This window comes from Anastrepha obliqua, chromosome 2, assembly GCF_027943255.1.
Source record: "Anastrepha obliqua isolate idAnaObli1 chromosome 2, idAnaObli1_1.0, whole genome shotgun sequence".
Taxonomy (NCBI): Eukaryota; Metazoa; Arthropoda; class Insecta; order Diptera; family Tephritidae; genus Anastrepha; species Anastrepha obliqua.
In genome coordinates, this window is record NC_072893.1 from 40,224,215 (window position 1) to 40,239,922 (window position 15,708).

Consider the following 15,708-nt stretch of genomic DNA (forward strand, 5'->3'; position numbering starts at 1 on the left):
TTGCTAATCTAGATTGCCTTATCTGAACGTACTTTAACTTTAAGCACGAAATTAAAATTTGGCATTCATCTTCAAGCTTATCACTCTGTGCCGAGGCAAATTAAAAGCCCCAAAAGCTCTCGTGTTACATTGGCTTTTTTGTATTAAACATTTAGCTTACCTCAAGCAAAAACTTCTCTGCAAAAACAATAAAAAAGCTTCGCACACATACATAACTACATATATATGTTGTGTATACGCATAGACATACATATTTCAGTATGGAATTTCATAATAGCGCGCAAACGACCAAACGAACAGTGGGCGATGTAAACAAAAATAAACAGCGGCCAAGCTAGCAACTGTTGCGCGCTTGGCCACACCAGACACAACAGCAGAGCTTTTTCTTCGAAAAAATAGAAAACAGACATATGGAAAGAGTAAAATTGGCAATAAAACCGGCGTGTATTTCATTCGAGGCAATTAGTCGTTAAACACAAACGCCGCGGGCGAGAATAGCGCTAACTTAAAATCGAATCAGCTTATAATAATACGAAAATTTATTTACATCAAATAACAATGGAATCTCTAGATCGAAGCCTCTGCATTCTCATTGCACTACTTGCACTGCTTTTATCATCTTACACAACTTCCGCTCAACCACAGATTCTGGACATCCAGTATAATACGCATAATCACACAGAGCTGCCCGAATATCTCCTACCAAAGGAACGGCATAGAAATTGTGATGCCATCTGCAAGACACTGAAGGATCTACAAGTGGAATCGGACATCGTAAAATTATCCAGCCAAAAATTGCGCACCCAAGCGCTTCGCACATATGAATGGCAATTGGTGGGCTTATGTGAAATCATTTACACAATGATGCATCTAAAATATTTGCGACAGCCGGTGCCAATGTGAAGTGGTGATGTAAAATGAATAGAAATTTGACTGGTGTAGAGTGAATTTCAGCAACTTATTTCTCTGTGATATTAACCTTAAGTGATTTAACTATGTGTTTTGTGATAAGTAGTAAAAATAAAAAACTATATTTATATTATAAACCTACACGAAAGTTTAATTTATTTCATCATATTTTGTTTTCAATTATTACAATAGTTTTTTTGTTTATTTGGTTTCAATGCACGAAATGCCTAGATTCCAACATTAGTCATTCTGCCAATTCTACAATTCTTAACATTTATCATGAATGTGGGATAACAAACGTGATAACAGATTATGATAAGGAAAGAGAAAGCATCGAAACTTTATCTACATTAAAAAAACTGCTTAGTAATCACAAAACTGTTATCATAGGTAAACATTTGTCATGATATGTTAAATGCAGTGAGGTCAAAAATATTCGTTTTAGTTTTTTTTCGGTGAATATTTGACCACTAATATAATAATTAGCGCTGAATTTAGTATAATCGGCTGCCAGAAATAGGCCATTCGGTAGAAGAAAATAAATAATCTTAACGTTGATTCTCGATTATTAACTAATTTTAGCATTTTACTTAAAAATGTGAAGTTGAAAAGGTAAAAAAAACGACCGCACTCTTAATGGAAAGCAGCCACGTTAGGTAGTTAGTTTTTAAGCTTTATAGTGAATTTTTTTTGAAGGAAACAAAGTGATTTGAATTGATTGAAATATTGATGTTCTCAATATAATTTGTCAGCGGCATCTCATATTTTTATTTATTATTTTTGACAGAAAACTTTAAGATTATGAGCTGTTGTTCACCAAGCTGCGTCATCAAAGGCTTGAAACTTGCAGCTGTTAACTTTCATATGAAAGCAATGAATACAAGTTATTTACATTATCTACATAATTTTGTATTAATTGAACTAACTTTTATAGCTGAACTAACTCTTATTGAAAATTAAAAAAATTACGGTGAAACAAAATATTCCAATTTTCGTAACCGTCTTTAAGATTTATTTAATTTTTTTATACTTCAATTTTTTTTAAATTTATTTAGTACATTTTATAAATAACTTATTAACGAAGAATTTTTTTTAAATAGATGAATAACTTTTCGAAAAATAAATATTTTGAAAAAATGCTAAGCGCGAACACGTCTCAAGGTAAATTGAAGAGAGCACCATTTGACACCTGTAATAAAGGAAAGTCTTCGAATTTCATTTCAAAACGTTTTTATCATAGTGGTGAATAGTTATACTAAATAAAACGCCCTACCGATATGATAAAGAGTATATGTAGGTTTCTCCAATAATCAATATTTCAATACATACATATTTACCGATTTCTACATTTTTCATTTAAAAAACGGTTAAAGAGAGAAAATCAGTTTGAAATTTCCTCATAACATAACCACATTGAAAGTCAACGGTGATAAATTGCCAGGTTTGCTATTTAGCTATGGGGAAGAAGAAAATTGTGAGGGGACTTTTGGCTGCCACGTCACTTGGGGAATCGGCAGCCAAAATTTGCACGATCATCTCACACATATTCACACACCCGTCCAATTAGTCGTTGCTCAGCCAGCAACGAAGTGTCATTGGTTGATTATTTTACATCAGCCCAGCAGCTGATTCTTTCAAACGCGCTCAGAGCCGAATCACGGTGTGTTAAAGAGCTCACCATTGAAATATTTCCACCATGATTGAAAGTCGAAAAGAATCATTTTCATGAATTCTCGTGAATTTATTACATTTAGAACTGTTTGTAATAATCCACCCTTCTAGTTTGAAAGCTAACTTTGAGAGGGTTTTAGCACCGTCAACGTTTGAGTTCCAGCCACACACAACCAAACTCGTGCTTTCTTCATAACTGTTTTTATTTATTACTTATACATATATGTGTATACCCATATTTCACCCAGCTAAATCCCATAGCCTGTATATGACGCTATTGCTCATATGAGCTCAGGGGTATGTATATGTACATACATACATACATATACTCGTTTACTCTGTAGATGTTTTAAATTACAAGATTCCTAGAAGTCTTTGGGTTAAAATCCACTTAGTGGTTGTTCCAAGTAAGCAGCTATACTTCAAAAGAAAGCAACAGTTATTAGCAAGCAAGTTCGGTGAGTTATGAATCGGTTAAATTGAATTGTAGAATAATATTGTAATAATAGCTGTTGATATTAATTTTTTCACCCAAATATTGTATTTAACTTTAAAATTTTATTTTTCATTATTAAAACAAAGGGTGGTTAAGTTTCAACGGCCGGTGTTGAATTTGAATAAAATACAATTTTTTTAGTAAATTATTGTCATTTTTCTTTATTATGATAATATTGATATGGTTACGTATGGAACAAAATATTGTCCAAATGGCCGCCGCGGTCTCGGCGGCACACCTCCATCCGATGGTCCAAATTTCGATAACACTGAGGCATAATTGAGGTTCTATGCCGTTAATATGTCGAATTATCTCATCCTTTAGCTCTTTAATTGTAGCTGACGGTGTCGTTGACGTTTAGGTGTGTTTCACATCCAACATCGGCCCTTGAAATTTACCACCCTTTATTATTACGCCTATCGGGGCGACAACTATTAAAAACAAACACTTATCCATTATATTCAAATTTCAGGTCTGTGGAATATTGTAGAACTCAAATCTTAATAGCTGATTTGTCGTCCTGCGAGCTCATTCGACAATCGGCGGCCTTTATCGTATAGAAAATTTTAAGAGGCCATTTTTTCCAGATTTATGGCTTTTTTATTTTTTTCTAATAAAGCAATGGTAAACTTGTGTGTTATTTTTTTACTTGAAAAAAACTTCCCATAAAAGCCATCTGCTCTGCCGTTCGAAAGCGGCATAAAACAACAACATGGACAACATCAGAACGCGCACCACAAATGGAAGGAGAAGCATGGGCCAAACAGCTAACGAACGCATTATTTTACTATTAAGGTATGATTTGGAAAGCAAGTCTATTTACTTCAATAGTGTCATAATCGAAAAAAAAAAATTTAGATAAGTATGTGGTCCCTCCCTGGAACCATAGGAAATAATAATGTAGAAATGACCACAAGCTCTTCTTTTATGGTGTGTATGGCGATATCAATTAACAGTTTCTCATTAGATAAAAATAAGGTGCGTTTCATAATCATAAGACACCACTAATTTTTCATGGTATTTTAATTTACTTATAGATTTCAGAGGAAAATAAAAATTTTACACATCGATTAAAGTAACAAAAGTTATCTGTTTCATTACAGAATTTAGAACTTTTTTTAATACATAAAGAAAATTTTCAGCAAAAATGTATTTCCAGGCGTTTCAAAATGATAAGACACTGTTTAATTAAAGTGATCGTTTAACAAAAGTATACTTTTTCGAATTGTTTTTCCTATCGTCTGGAATATTATAGTATTCTATAGATGCAGCATTTGCTTTAGTGCCACAGAGAACCTTCTTTCAACTATTCTGCTAACTTTTTAAGTAAAGTTACATCTAGAGAAGACCATTCTGCCTTCATTGCCGCTTTAAGCTCGTTGGTGTTGACAAAATTGACGATTGTTGGCGTAAACTCTTCTGACTTATATACCCCAAATGTTTTCTATTGAGTTTACATCCGGAGAACACGCCGGCCAGTCTATAGTTTCTATGGAACAATCGGTGAAATACTAGCTTGTTTCGCTGCCTACGTGGATTCGGGCGTTGTCTTGCTGAAAAACGAAGGACATTTCCCGATTATCCTGAGTAAAAGGAAGGAGACTATTTTTCAAAACGTTTTTGTAGTCCCCACTATTCATGCCTGATGATGTAAACTGTATATCAAGATTTGCTTTCGATGTAAATGCACTCCAAACCATAATAGAACACCCATCGAAGTTGCGCTTGAAAAATAAGAGGGGGTTCTTGCGCAAATCTCTGCAGTAATTTAAAAAAAAATCGGGTCCAGCAAGGTTCTGTTTTTTTTTCATCCGAAAATATAACCTTTTTAAAAAATAATATGAAATTGGGCAACATTGAAAATATTCCAACTATCTTGCAGTGTTCCAGTTGGTGTCTAGGTGTTTTTCTGCAAACTGAAGACGCGCCAGCTTTTGCCGTGGCAAAAGTTGGGTATTTTTTCTTATTTTTGCTCAGTTTAAAAGATTGCTCCTCTGTAATGTTGTTTTTGAAGCCTTATTTTGAACAAAAGTGGCCAAGGTGGCGTAAGACTCAATCGAGTTAGAAGCTTTTCTGTAATTCTAAGGACTTCTTAAGCAGGTTGGTTAAGGAACGTGAGGACCTAGCAAGAACAACTGGTGTGTTTCTAACTCCCACTAACTTAGTCCCACAAATGCTTGAGTCGAATGAAAAATGGGCAGTACAAGTTTTTGCAACTCGAATTATCGTGGAACTTCGCAACATTGATTGGAGGCGAAGGAACGACGCAAGACGAACGCGGCAGTAACCACAACTGTCGCATTGATAAAAAGCAGTAAGACGAACAGTAGACGAATATAACCGAAGAGTGAGCTTATTGCTCATGACGGCCTCCAGACGTAATTACCAAAACCGTATTCCTGTAAGAGGAACCGTCGGACTTGAGGTGCTTTTAGTGGCGTTAAAGTCCCACACTGACTAAGGCATTGCTTTTACACCTCGTTAAAAAAAAGCAAAAAAAAAATGCTCCTTAAAAAATTCTGGATAACACAGTCTGTTTTTTTTTGCAATTAATTTGATTGACAAGCCTGAATCCTTGTAAGCCAAAATTTTTCCACGCCCCTCTTGTGATAATATTTAACCCCTCGGCATTTTAGGTTAAATTGAATAAAATTGTAATTAAAGTCATCCAAACAACAATCACCACCTTCTAGCTTATGGATGGAAGTCTTAAGTGTATAACTGTTAAAATTACGCCAAATAAAAGCTGCTCCGGAAAGTAACAGCGAGCTTATGATTTTTTTTTTTTTGTTTTTTAGCAAGTGCAGCACTCAGACATAATTAAGTCCATTGTATATTACTACACTTGGATTCCCTTCTTTAAATCTACCCGATCTCCGTAGAAATCTGAGTAGATCTTGTGGTGCCAGGGAGCCAAGATGGTCGTTTCTTAACACATCAGTGCCAAAGGCCTCAAACCTGATTCGAGCGAAGGCGGGGCAGACGCACAGGAAGTGGTCCGCCGTCTCATCCTCCTCTTCACAAGCTGGGCAGAGTACACTGTCTGAGATGCCCAACCTTTCCATGTGCTTCGCCCTCAGAAAGTGGCCCGTCATCAGTCCAGCCAGCCGTCTGCACTCCCCTCTGTTTAATAACAGAAGGGTTTGCGACAGTGATCGGACATGACAGGTAAAATCAGTTTAGTCCATCTGCAGCCTCTCTCAACCTGCCAAGCTCGCTTGTGGGTGGTAGTTACCCATTTGCTAACCGTGGCTTTGATGGCCGCAGAAGGGAGTGGGAAAATAGGCTCTGAGCCAAAGAAGTTGGCCTCAGAGCCCATCTTAGCTAAGGAGTCAGAGGTCTCGTTACCCGCGATACCCACGTGTCCCGTGACCCATGTTCGCATCAGGCTATTATGTCCACCGACATAGTTCAGCCTAGATTTACAGGACTTGACTACCCCTGATGTGCTTTGAGGGCTGTCTAAGGCCATAAGCGCAGCTGATGATAGTTCAAAAATTGTTTACCAAAGGTGTCTTATGATTATGAAACGCACCTTATGTTATTACTTTTACTTAGGGAGATAGAATAAATTTAAAATTTGTAAGCCGTTTATCTCAACATTTTGGTTTTTGGGATTATGACACTTTTGTAGTAAGTAAGCGGCCGCCGTAGCCGAATGGGTTGGTGCGTGATTACCATTCGGAATTCACAGAGAGGTCGTTGGTTCGAATCTCGGTGAAAGCAAAATTAATAAAAACATTTTTCTAATAGTGGTCGCCCCTCGGCAGGCAATGGCACACCTCCGAGTGTATTTCTGCCATGAAAAAGCTCCTCATAAAAATATCTGCCGTTCGGAGTCGGCTTGAAACTGTAGGTCCCTCCATTTGTGGGATAACATCAAGATGCACGCCACAAATAGGAGGAGGAGCTCGGCCAAACACCTAACGGAAGTGTACGCGCCAATTATTTATTTTATTTATTTTAAGCGATATATGTATAGTATGTATTAAATTCTGACAAATGGAAAAATCACTCATACACCCAGTTTAATTTCTATTATTACTTTTCCTTTCAATATCTATAGACGGATATCAAAAAACAGCTGTGCAGTTGTTAAAAAGTAAACATACATACATACATATGTAGCTGCATATTACAGAATATTATTGCATACATATGTATATCAAACTGCACATACATATGTATGCATGTAAATGTATGTAAATATATTTATCTATACATACATACATATACATACATATGTATACAAACATAAAATATTCAAAGTTACCCTCTACATTTATTTTTAAAGCACAATAAATTACTCGCGGAGTTTTTAGTTGTTTTACTTTACGTTCACAATATTTCATTGTTTTTCGCAATAAGTTATTCATTACTATTCTAGTGGCAGCAATGCGAACATGAATGAACTTGCGAATTTCTGTGAGAGAGATGTAAAATGTATTTGGACATGTACATATGTATGGACATATGTTTGCCTAATGAGCTTTTTCAAATGTGTACGGATGGGGTACTGAAGTTGATATGTAAATGCAAGTTTACTTATTAGTATGGAGTACACACTTACATATTCATGCATGCATACATACATATAAGAATGTGTAAATACCGGCTTTTTAAACCGAGCAATAAACAATAACACGTGCGTAAAACAACAACAACGTTACATACACCTTGAATTATACTGTTGTATCATTTTTCTATAGTGTACATTGCTATTTTTAATATATGTACATATGTATTTGATTAGGAATCAACAGTTAGCAGTCACCGGTCGTCAATCCAAATCAAGAGCGTAAGCGAAAATTCAATCTCAATGAGAAGAAAAAGCGAGGAAGTTAACGAATGGAAAATGCATAATCACTGACACAAACAGTAGAAGACATGTAGCTGAATTTATTTAAAAAATTCTTTGTTATCCAAAGAACTTACAATAAATATATGTATGTAGGTACTTTACTACAAAACATTTCAAATTGTTGACTTGAACATTTCAATTCACGATTTTTGTGCATTTAAAAGTTTCAGACAAATACTCTACGAACATTTTTGTGCTCAAAATTTCCACTTAACCTATACACATAACGTTCGTCGAATCGTCGAACAGAACATAGAAATATCGTTGTAACTTTTTAATATGCAGGATGATCGCCATACCTTTACTTGTCAACTCAGTATTCATTGAGCTCTCTTGAGAAGCTTACGTGTGAGGCGCGTAGTTGTGTAGTTTTTTGAGATTCCGAGAAATTGTACGTCATTTCGACGAATGGTTAGTATTTGTGTTCTTTTTTTTAAAATTGTGTAGATTTTGTGACAGTTTAGTATTTTTATTTTGCGTAGTTTTTTTAATGTCGTCAAGAGGAGTGCTATCTGAGGAATCTATTCTTCGTTTCTTATTGGAGGAGGAAGATGCCAGTGTGTTGGATGACTCGTCTGGCAGCGAACTTGAAGATAATGTGGAGTGGATGATGTAGAAAGCCATCACGTAGACGATTATTCAGATAGTGTGGATAACTCCCTAAATACGCAAGATCAATATTCTCTTATTTCGCTGGACCGTTCACTAGAGTCCCGTTCTCCTTCAGTTCAACTTTCAAAAAACAATCCATGTATTTTAAGCTTTTCAAGAAGTAACATTTGTAGTCGCTCACGACATACTTGGGCTACAAGTAAAGGGAGTAGCTCAAAAAGAACATCTTCAATTAATATTGTACGTGTTGCTAGAGGACCTGCCCGTTCTATCAAAAATATAACTGATCCACTTGCATTATTTGAGCATTTTATAACTGATCAAATGTTAGAAAAAATTGTGAAGTGGACAAACTCGGAGATTGCAATCAGGAAAGAAAACTATGAGCAAGCTAAATTTTCACAGAGTGAAACTAGCAAATTTAAGATAAGAGTTCTGATTAGTATTTTAGTATTAACTGCAGCGTTGAAAGATAATCATTTTACAATCAACGAATTGTTCAATATAGAGTATTCAGGGACTAGATATATATCGTGCATGAGTAAAGAGAGATGCGACTTTCTTCTTCGGTGTCTACGTTTTGATGATAAAATCTTACGATTACAAAAGCAAACAGAAGATCCTTTTATACCCATAAGAAAAATTTAGGAATTACTCATGGCTCAGTGCCGTCAAAACTATATGCCTGGAACAAATGTCACAATTGATGAGCAATTATTAGCGTTTCGTGGGAGATGTAAATTTCGTATGTATATTCCGAATAAGCCGGCAAAATGTGGCGTTAAATTAGTTATGATGTGTGACAGTGGCACTAGATATATGATTGATTCTATGCCATATCTTGGAAAAGGAACAGATACTGGAGGGCTGCCTTTAGGAGAGTATTTCGTCAAAGAACTTACTCGTAGTATACATGGCTCAAACAGAAATGTTACCATTGATAACTGGTTTACGTCAATACCACTAGCGAAGCAGCTACTTCAGCAGCCTTATAAGTTGACAATTGTAGGAACATTGCGAGCAAACAAAAAAGGAATCCCAGAAGAAATGAAAAATAATCAGTTCAGAAATATCAATACATCGATGTTTTGTTACAATGGCCCACTTACTTTACTGTCATACAAACCTAAACCCTCTAAAATGGTTTACCTATTATCATCTTGCGATGAAGAGGGATCGGTGAATCCCGAAACAAAAAAGCCGTCTATGGTCGAGTTTTATAATAGTACAAAAGGTGGAGTAGACACGTTCGACCAAATGTGCTCAGTAATGTCATGCAACAGAAAAACCAATCGATGGCCAATGTGTGTCTTTTATGGTATGATAAATATATCTTGTATCAACAGCTACATAGTTTATTGCCATAACGCTTCTGTACTGGGGCAATCAATAATTACCCGGCGTGAGTTCATGAAGCAGCTACATTCAAAACTTGGCTCAAAACCCGATTAGAGTGTCGCACAATGCCACGGAATGTAAAAGACAATATTCTACATGTATTAAAAGGTAATGGCGTCAAAAGTCACGATGAAAGTCTGCCATCAACCAGCAATGAGTTTCAGCCAGTAGAAGTACCCAATCCCAATAAGAGAAAAATCTGTAATCTCTGCTCATATAAAAAGAGACGTATGACAAAGTCATCATGCTCGAAATGCAATATTGCAATTTGTGGTGAACACAAAATCGACTTTTGCACACAATGTGCTTCAAAAAATTTGCAATGAATATAGTTAAATATCGCCAAAGAAGAAGAGGCTGTTTTTGTTGCGTTTTTTTTTTTTTAGATTTTATATTGTAAGTATGTTATCTTACAGTGATCTCAAAAGAGAGCGTTTTATAAAAACATAGATTATAAAAAAATATACTAACAAAAAATTTAATTTATTGTGTGTTTTACTTAAGATATACTTGGTTAATATAACTGTGTGTTAAAACTTTCAGAAATATATATTTTCAACCGATTTTATATACAGCGAATAATAGCTCGTCGAAATGACGAATGGTTATGTTTAAAAGGGCAGCTTAGAAGGTTATGTGTATAGAGTTAAAAGACCTTTTGGACTTTCCTTATAACGGATCATATTGGCCCGTAAAAACGGAAACTAGGGGGTAAATGTTCAACTATGGTAAATTGAAAATATATACAAAATGCATACAATATGCACGCATAAAAACACACATACAATATGTATGCACACACTCACACATATCCCATTGTATCGTTGCACCATTGCATTGACTTGTGAAAGAGAAAAAGCTTTTTATCAGCATTGCATACTTTTGAGTAAATCTTTGCCATTCGATATAAATATTAGGTATGCTTATGGAATCGCCTCAATTGGTGCATGTGCATCGTTACATTGACAAGGTGCTCGTATTTTTTAATTTTATATTGAGAACCAACAACAACAACACACAATGTACATCACGTGTGACGAGTATTTCTCGACAATAATTGCCGGTGTGATAACTTTAATGCTCTTAACATTACACTGTGACAATCAAGAGCTTCTACAACAACAACAACACAAAGCATATCCATATCAACTACACTCTGCCGGTTCATCTATATTGGATTGCCAACCGGAATTCGATATGCCACTGGGCACGTGGTTTCGAATAGCATTCGGCTAAATGCTAAATAAAAGATTAAGTTCGATTCTTCAATAAGAAGTCCTACTGTGATAATTTATTTTTATACATGGAATAGAAAGAATGTGACCGGTGTATTTGTTTCTTCCCTCTAATAATAAAAATAAAACATTCTCGCAAAGGTGTAATTTCCATACTACGTAATTTTTATGTTGTGCACCAACAAGTAGAAATTTACACAGGGCGCGTTGTATGACTGGTGGCATTTAAACTATACGCTTCTTCTATTCGCCATTCCCCCGCTCGCTATATCTATGCGCGATTAACTTGACGAAAAATTTACATGCGAAAGCAACAACAAAGCTATCGAGTAAGATTCGCCGCTAGCGATATGACTATAGCTCATTAGACGGCACTGCCTTACCAACACATGTAATTTAAGGCAGGTCTCTTCCCGCTTTGCCGACATACATATGTATGTAGGTATGTTCATTTGTACCAGTTGCTTCATCTATTCGCCACTTGCGAAAAGAAGAGGTCTTAATTGAAAGAAATTAAAAATGATATTTACAAATGGAGTATGCAGTGATAACGATAGTTTAAATAAATCGTTAAATAAATCAATTGAAATCGTAGTTGTTTTTGATAATGTAATACAGTATACTCCCTGTAAGAAACTGCCAAATTTGTCCGCTTATGGGAGGTGTCCGCTTGTAAAAATGACCGCTGTAAAATAAATTAATAATAAGTTATGGGAGAGTTTACGTGCTATGGGAGAGTTGTCCGCTCAAGAGAAAAAAACTTAAAAAATTTCCTAAGAATTTGTGGTAATATATGTACTGAAAAAAGTGTCCGCTTATGGGAGGTGTCCGCTTAAGAGAGGTGTCCGTTAGGAGAGAGTAGACTGTATATGAGAAATGATAGAAAAGAAGATTGTGCTCTGCATGCTAATTTTCTAGTATTTATTTAAGTTCGTCGTATTTAAAAACTTAAGCATACGTTTCATAACTATAAAAACATTAAATAACTATGGGCCTAATCCAAAGATATACAAGATTAAGCAGATAAAATGTTTCTAGTGAAGAAAATGTGACATGAAAAACTGACCCCCCACCTACACAAGAAATAGTTCAAAGAATTCTGAGGGCGCCAAGTTTTCAATTAAGTGTAGTTGTAAATATTTTGTATTTCAAACAAGAATGATAGAAACAAGATTGCGCCTCATTTTCAGCATCCTTGGCTTCTTTTTTCGCAATCCTTGCCTCTTTTGACTATTCTGAGGCACTAACGTCAGCTTGGGCTACGCGCGCGGCATCGCATTTGTTGGCCAATTCTTTTGCTTGCGGGCCTGTAGACACTCCCATTGTGTCTATAATTTTCAAGAGAGGCTTGAAACTCTCATTGAATGTGCACACAGCAGAATATGTAGCGATGTCCACAATTTTTCGTCCACAGAAGACATGTTTGGAAGCCAATTGCCACACACACGAGTTAAAACTTTCGTTATTATATTATGTATTCGCTCCTAAACATCTTCTAAGAAGATCATCATCGCTGGTTAGATCTTCATAAATTGGTTTGATAATCATCTGGACGCCCTCATCGAATGCAAGTGGATAGAGAAAATCTTCGCCTTTGGCTTGGGCTTGCGGCCATTTACACCATGACTCAGATCCGGCTGGGCAATAGTCGGGTTGTGGATGATCGTCAGTTGATGCTTTATGGTAAAACGTTGCCCACACTTCGTTTCTCATAGCTTCAACTGAATCTGTATTTCGTTGTATTGCCAGACCATAATGCAAGTCAATATATTTTTTTCAAAATTGGCCTACAGTTTATTTATACATACATTAAATTAATATAACCTCTTTTTTTATTTTAATCATTTAAAATGGCGGATGTATACTCAATTCTTCCAGGAAGGTCGCAGCGAGGCTTCTCAATCGGCGGGCATTGTAGCATCGGCGTCAGTGACCTAAATACAAAAACCCAATTTTTTGTTTGTTTATTAATGTCATAATTCCTATATGAATTAACAATAAATGGAAGAAAAAATTCGTGGAATAAAAGGCTTAAAAAAAATTAATTTTGGGGCGAATTTTCCTACTATTTTTGCTTCGAAAAAATAATTTTTTCGAAAACTTGAAAAACATAGAAAGTAATATCATAAAAAAGATGTGTGCAAAATTTCAGGGAGATCGGTCAATAAATTTTCGAGTTATCGTGTACGCCAATTCGAAAAATATAGTTTTGAGAAAAACGCGTCTAAAGTTTGAATACGCGCTCGAACGCAAAGAATAGAGTCTTCACGGTTGACGATCTATAATATAAGAAATACGTAAATTTACGTTCTAAATTTTTTTTAACATGTTCTTAAAGGTTAATATTAACATTTTATGAAAAAAAAATATATTTTTTTTTAATTTTACAGGTAGTTGTCCCCTTAACAAAACAACACATTTACGAAACTGCCAACTACATAACTAACCGCCAAGGTAGAGAAATTAGTGTGAGTATATATATAGGTTGAAAAAAGGACCCTGATGTGGAGTTTTCGTGTATCCACAAGGAGTTATTGTAAATTATTTTGCCAAATATTGACAATGATCGAACTAACCCGAGGCCGGTGGGGAATAATTAGTAAGTACCGCTAAATGAAGCCTTGTGATTAAAACGTTATATGCATGTGAAGAACGATAACTCTCATCTCCATCATAAGCTCTGAACTGAAATTTGTCATTCTTGTTTTGCGTTCTACGTTTTTGATTCCACGTTACCGAAACGATTCATATCTGGCCAAGAACTGTCATTGCAGCAGTATTGTCCGTACAACAACAACAAATTTTTAATTTTATTCGTACTTTTATTTTCATTTGTAAGCGTCTGGCAACACAATATTATCGTAAATTCCAATAAACAGTTATTTTCGTTTGAAATTGAAAATTGATTAAATATAAGTATTTGCATTTAAATTTCATGAAAATATGTTTAATACAAATGTAAAAAAAGAGAGAAACACATGAGGAAATACATATTTCATGAATTGAAGAGAGGTCTAAAATACATTTTTGTATAATATGCAAAACTTTAGTAAATTTGCTGAAGGTATTTCGGTAATTAAGTAGTATACAGCCCGAGTGTCAAAATATATCAGCAATTGAGTACCATTCAAGGCGCATTCATTAAAGGTGGTGGCACTAGACCAACAACAATATTTTGTACGTTTGATTGTCAAAGAAAAGTATTGGAAATGTAGATAACAAAGAATGAATTCGCCTTGCTTCATTCTGAGCTAACAGCCACATGGACACGGCGAAAGAAAAAAAAACAATCAGCTGATTTCCCGATACCACCTTTAATAGATTCGCCTTGGTACCATCGACGAACCTCGATCCCGGTATTCATAATTATGAAACGGAGCGTGACTCTTTCAAATCGTTCAAAAGTTATTAACAAAAAACAATTACGTAAATTTCGTATTTTGTGCCACTAAACACCCAATATTACACCACTGGAACACTAAATTTACTGTATTCTTTACATTTTTAACAAAATATTTCGCTTATTATTTTTATTATTTCACTTTTTTCATAATTAAAATGCAAACACAAAATGGGCGACGAAAATAAACTTCGGCAATTAATAACTGGCATTGCCACTTTAAAAAAAAAATTCTAATTTAATTTTGTTTATATGTTATATGTTTGAATGCCAAATTTGGTTGGTGCCAGATTTTTATAGGGTAAGCTTTAGAATTTGCACGATTTTTATAAAAAATTTTCGCGATATATTGGTTTGGGGACAAACAAATCCATTATTATTATTATTTTTTTTTTTTTTGTTTGTTTGTTCCATTCAGTTATGAATTGCAGAGTGTTAACTTAACAATGGAATCAAAAAAGAGAGACTTCAGTATAATTTTCAGTTTTTCTTCAATAAAGGCGAAAATTCAAGCCAGGCCGCTGAAATTATGAATGGTGTTTATGGTGCCGATACTCTGACAGCAAGAATGATAAAATATAAGATTGCGCCTTTCGAATTCGCCGTGTCGTAAGAGCCCATGAATAAACAAGCAAAAGGAAGGGGAATTACTTGTTTGTGACGCAGAAGAGTAGGCGAAAGCAATGGAAACAACCAAACGCCAGAAATTATACGCACATACACAGACTTTCTAGACACTGCGCCTTCCGCATAAAAAAACAAAAAATCGCGGAGGCTTTATATTCATTTGTACTTTAAACGCGGCACTTCGTTTGCATTAGTTTGTTTAGTTTTAATCTCACAAATCACAATATCACGAGGCCATGCACTGAATTTTCCCTAACATGTAATTTCTCCTACTCTTGTTTGTTTCGTATTGCGAGGGTAGCTGACGTCAGACTTGTCAAAATCGCGAAAAATAAAGTAACTGCCACCTTAGATCAATTCGCCTTGCTCTGATAGCTAATTACGTGCAATTTCAGTTCCGACGATTCCATTCAGGCTTTTTTGACGTGATAACGTCTTATAATTCGATTTAACAGGCTGCACGCACGAAAAAATGTGTCGTTACCTTGCTCATTGCCGT